This window comes from Sinocyclocheilus grahami, unplaced genomic scaffold (genome assembly GCF_001515645.1).
Source record: "Sinocyclocheilus grahami isolate Dianchi unplaced genomic scaffold, SAMN03320097.WGS_v1.1 scaffold426.1, whole genome shotgun sequence".
Lineage (NCBI taxonomy): Eukaryota > Metazoa > Chordata > Actinopteri > Cypriniformes > Cyprinidae > Sinocyclocheilus > Sinocyclocheilus grahami.
In genome coordinates this window covers 1,467,860-1,473,859 of record NW_015505605.1, presented here as the reverse complement: position 1 = coordinate 1,473,859, position 6,000 = coordinate 1,467,860, and positions in this window count along the sequence as shown.

Below are 6,000 nucleotides of genomic sequence, written 5' to 3'. Positions count from 1 at the left end.
CCTGTGAGGTGGATGAATTATCTCGGCAAAGGAGAAGTGCTCACTAACACAGATTTAGACAGATTTGTGAACAATATTTGAGAGAAATAGGCCTTTTGTGTACATAGAAAAGTCTTAGATCTTTGAGTTCAGCTCATGAAAAATGGGGGCAAAAACAAAAGTGTTGCGGTTATAATTTTGTTCAGTGTATATTGCTGCTCGCATAAAATTCAAGGCATTAATGTTTGCCAACAAAACCACCACTGGCTCTGCACCCCTTTACCTAAATTCATTACTTTAGACTTGTGCCCTCTAGAAGCTTGCGTTCTGCAAGTGAACGTTGCTTTATTGTGCCATCCCAAAGAAGCACAAAATCACTTTCACAGACTTTTTCATTAATTGTTCCCTCCTGGTGGAATGACCTGCCCAAATCAATCAGAGCAGCCTTAACCGTCTGAGTCTCTGAGCCCTTAACCAACTTCAAGAATCGGCTAAAAACACATCTCTTCCATCTTTATTTGACCCTCTAACTCTAGCACTCTCTATTTTGATTCTATTATTATTTTTAAATTGTTCCTTTTAGACTTGCACTCTATTAATTTACTGCTTGTTTTCTTGAAAAAAAAACTAGCTTCTCTAATCTTTTTATATTCTGTTTTTTTTTTTATTATACTATTAACAAAAGCAAAAAAGGCCTCTAACACTAGCTTGCTCTATTTTTTTCTATTCTATCGGTTTTCTTTTATTTATTAGATCATTTAAAAAACCCTTGCTACGTGTTCTGTGTTAAGCAAACTGAGAATTGTTATAGCACTTGCATATCATTGCTCTTTTGTTGATTTTGATTGCTTCCATTGTCCTCATTTGTAAGTCGCTTTGGATAAAACACCTGCTAAATGACTAAATGTAAATATATATATTTTTATTTTTCATAAGAGTACTATAGCAGTAGAGTTATATTACTTGCACTCTATTAATTTACTGCTTGTTTTCTTGAAAAAAAAAACTAGCTTCTCTAATCTTTTTATATTCTGTTTTATTTATTTATTATACTATTAACAAAAGCAAAAAAGGCCTCTAACACTAGCTTGCTCTATTTTTTTCTATTCTATCGGTTTTCTTTTATTTATTAGATCATTTAAAAAACCCTTGCTACGTGTTCTGTGTTAAGCAAACTGAGAATTGTTATAGCACTTGCATATCATTGCTCTTTTGTTGATTTTGATTGCTTCCATTGTCCTCATTTGTAAGTCGCTTTGGATAAAACACCTGCTAAATGACTAAATGTAAATATATATATTTTTATTTTTCATAAGAGTACTATAGCAGTAGAGTTATATTGTAACAATGTGTGAGAGTGTGAAAAAAATGCTACTTTGGCTTTTTGCTATATTCAAGTACTATGGTATTCGTGTGGTATTCTTAGGTATTACCATAATCCAAGAGGTCAAGATTTTGCTGGTTAGCATGACCCTGTTAACCCCTGCTGGTAGATATCAGAACTACACTAACTGCACTCTGGTAACTACATCAATATTTTATCTTTCACCACTGGCATCTATTCAAAGATATTGGTGTATCACTACATAGGCCTATATGTTAACTATACTAAATACAAATGTTAACTTATGTGTTATAAATATATGTTACCTTTCATATATATAGTGTGTGTATGTGTGTGTGTTACACTATATATACATAAGTTTTACCGGTTTTTGAATGACTTTTGGTGCTTTTCTGTGGGGTTACAAATAGCACAGCCAAAAGAAAGATCATATTGCTAGTTTCAATGATATAGACCTACTGTACCAGGTGAAACACTGTTAGGCTTTATCTTATTTTCGGTGCTTAAAAAAAAAAACTCTCAGAGCCTCTGCACATACTTTAAAAGGACATTTTATTGCAACACAATACATGCTATTCTTTTTAAGAGTTGCGAAGGTTAAAAGTCTCCAATCAGTGCAGTATAAATCAAATGTTGTCACAGCAGACAAGTAACAGTTGTAAATGGCGAGCAGAGACCCATCAGAGCGTGCAGTATACACCGTCCAACACTGTGAGATTTCCCACCAGAGCTTGTTCACATTCCTCCACACCTCAGGCTTTCATTTTCCTGTCTGCAGAACCTAAGGTTTAATTAAATGGCAGCGCTCCAGAGAACAAAGTGAGAGAGAGGGGACAGAGGGAGGAGAGGAGCAGGTGTTTTCTTCACCCATCGTTTTGGCCACCTGAAACACAGCCGGCATAAAGGCGCCCCTCTGACTAAGAGTCATAAAACACACAAACACACACTACTATTCACACACCTGTCCAGTCCAGCAAGTTTATCTTTAATTGCTGCAGAACAATAAGCTATAACAAGTCATATTTTGGTCAAAATGAAAACCGTGTCAACATTTATTCAACCTCATGTCATTTCAAACTCTTGTGAAACATAAAAAGGCAGGATGCACTCAAATTAGACAGCAACAAGCGGCTGTCAAACTGTAAGGATAAGATAAGCAGCCAGAAGACATTTAGTTACTCTCCATTAACGAAAACCAGACAACCATGGCTTGTTCTTACCTCCCCTGCTGATTCATGTCACTTTTAATGAATGAAGGTTAAGGCTGACACTAATATTTTCAACTTTCCAATCACATGTTGACCTCTAAACTTTGCTCTCAGGGGAGAATCTCAACAAAACTGGCTGGGGTTTGACTTTGGAAGACTAGAGTCCTCCTGCTAATGCAACCGAACTCTCATTCACTTCCAAACAAGAACACATTGCACACGGCAGACCAAAACGAAAGAGAGAGACAAATCTCACGACAGAAGGATGAAGGAAATGCCACCCGGCTGTCACATACTTTCTTTATGAAAGAAAGAGAGATGAAAGAGAGAGGGTGTCTGTGTCAGTGTATTAGTCTCTAGTCGTCTTGACCGAGGCCTTAGTGACCTCCTGGTTGCCAGGGATTTCTTTTAAAGAGTGTGATTGCTGTGGTAACGCCCCGTTACACCCTTACACACTCAGAGCAGGTCAGTGACTAAACTAGGGTTGTTCTTATTTTACAAGATGGATATGTTCTAGTCACATGTTTTTCCTTTCAGATAATCTGCTGAGTGACAGTGAGATTGTTTGATAAAGTCCAGAGGAAGCCATGTTGCGTCTAAAACACAGTTCTGACGTGGCATATTCATCTACTTCAAACACAGACGTGACCAGACAGGCCTGATCTTAACTGTGATGTGGTTCTTAGCTCTTTTTCACCTGTCCAAGCTGGACTGTTCAGGATAAGCTGAGTCATTGTTTTGTGCACATGAGAGATGGTGAAAATAAAACTGTCCAAAAAAAAAAAGTGAGTGATTCTTGACAATGCAAAACTATTTATTGCATGTGGTTTCTAGGTAGTTGCTGCTTATAGGCCCAAATCAAAAGAATATGAAAGGAAGTTTATGCCTTAGAGTGAAAAATAAAACCAGTAACTGTGAGATTTGTTTTTTTATTATATATATTTCTAACTTGTATTCTTTATACTCTAGTAGAAAAGAGCCCACCACTAAGCCGCTATGATATTCTGATCTAGAAAGTCTCTGAGATTTTTTCAGCTGTTTTGTATGTGTGTGTTTCAACAAACAATACTAATAGATTATGAGATGGTGAGGAGCATGTTGATGTGAAAGAGACAAAAGCACACTCAACTTGACAATGCAAAACTATTTATTTCATGTGGTTTCTAGGTAGTTGCTGCTTATAGGCCCAAATCAAAAGAATATGAAAGGAAGTTTATGCCTTAGAGTGAAAAATAAAACCAGCAACTGTGAGATTTGTTTTTTATTATATATATTTCTAACTTGTATTCTTTATACTCTAGTAGAAAAGAGCCCACCACTAAGCCGCTATGATATTCTGATCTAGAAAGTCTCTGAGATTTTTTCAGCTGTTTTGTATGTGTGTGTTTCAACAAACAATACTAATAGATTATGAGATGGTGAGGAGCATGTTGATGTGAAAGAGACAAAAGCACACTCAACTTTTGTCTTCCCACTACACAAACACACCACTTGCTCGACGTGCCAGACCCCTCAATCCACACATTAATAATTACAGCAGGATCTCAACACCTCCACATTAATACAGACAAGGAGACAGATATCCTGTGCTAAACATCCACCAGCATCCTGCAGCACGAACAATAAAGAGCAGAAAATCCTCTTGAAACCAAACTCATATTAAAGGAAATAGCAAAAGATAGGACATCAGATTATTTGGCCCCTAGCAAAGACACGAGCGAGGAGTGCTGCATTAAAGTTTCAACAACAAACTTGGTTCCAGTTGAAACAAATGGAGTTTAAGTCCTAATCCCTGAGTCAAACAGGCATGATGGGTACTAGATTAATCTTTCCAGCAGCCTAAGCCTTTTTTAGCAAAGAGCGAATAGCTGGCACCGATGACATTTATAATCCAAACTAATTTCATCACAGATACTGTATATATAGCCTTCAGGCATATAGTTCATGTATTATACTGGCATCAAGCCCAGAGAGGTTATTGTGTTAGCATGTTAGCGTCACGTCTGACTGGATGGCAATTTCATACAGGTTTGTAGCATCTTTTGCACTCCGTCAAACGGCTGATTTAACAAAACAGTTTTGTTAAGATCACAAGCTTTGAAGATCAGTCTGCATGAAAGGAGAAAATCAGAGCGCTAACTGCGGATAAAGAACAAAAGGCCAGAGGTCTCGCTAAGCGAGCAGTGAAGCATTTCAGGCAGACAGACAACACTCTATAGCCCTTATAATGATGAGAGAGTGTATATCTCACAAAGAACACGCACACGCACATGCAACCGACATGTGATAAACGAGACGTGGATTTCCACACACATAACAAAGTGATTAGCATTAGCCAGTGATTGGTGTTTTCAGACACAAGATGATAATGTTGAAGGGCTATAATGGTTGCAGCTCTTTGGTGTCTGAGAGGAAGGAAGGCGAGTCTTAACGCATAAATTAATTGGGCAGAATAAAAAAGGCCAACTCTTTTCACCCTTGGTCAACACGAACTAACTATGAAAAATATTTACAAGGCACTTTATATCAATTATAGAAGGCTAAATGTTAACGTCACCATACTATCCAAGTCAAAAGTTGTATCTGTTAATATTATTAATGTATTAACCAACATTTACTAATGGAACCTTATTGTAAATTATTAAGAAATTAGCAAGCTAATAGTTTAGGACGATAACGTTGCGTACTATTATGCACTGTAGTGCAGTTTTGCCGTCTGCCGCTTTAAACGCTAAAGCTCTTTAAACTTGGGTCGATTCTGATTTTTTTCAGAGATGGTCTTTTTATAATTTTTTTTACGTTAGTTGGAAAAAATAATGGTTATGAAAGTGACTCCAGCGATATCGTTCCTCTCTGTCATTACTGGACTATTCTTACATATTTAGAATGATAATTTTTCCGCTTCAGGGTAAAAATAAGACAATTGTGAGAAAGCTTAGCATAAAGTCACATTTTGAGATATAAAAAATGTAGATTTTTTTATAAAGATGCAAATGCATCACATAAATAATCTAGGCAACTTTGGAACACTTCCTGCATACTAGGATAAAATACAGAAATAAAACGTATAAACTGACAGATGAAGTTATAGAATGATCACTACATGATATCAGGATGTTGTGAATCTCCATAAAATGAATGAATCCAGTCATTATATCGTTGAACGTTTTAGATCTTTGTCTTTTTTAGGAAAGGCCACAGGCATTTTGTGACCTCTGTAATTGAAGGGAGATAAATAAGCGCTCTAAGAAAAGTGGTGTGCCCAGCAGTGACAAAGCACTGAGAGACAAGTAAGAAAGATGGGAGACAGAAAACCCAAAGTGCCTGAAAATAACAGCACGTCTTTCTGATAAACAACAGACTGTCGACAAGCAGCTGTGGAAAAGAAGAAGAAGAAGAGTGAGATACTAAACTGAACAGGACAACGACTGCAGCAGGTGAAATCACAACAGTTGTCACAAATATACA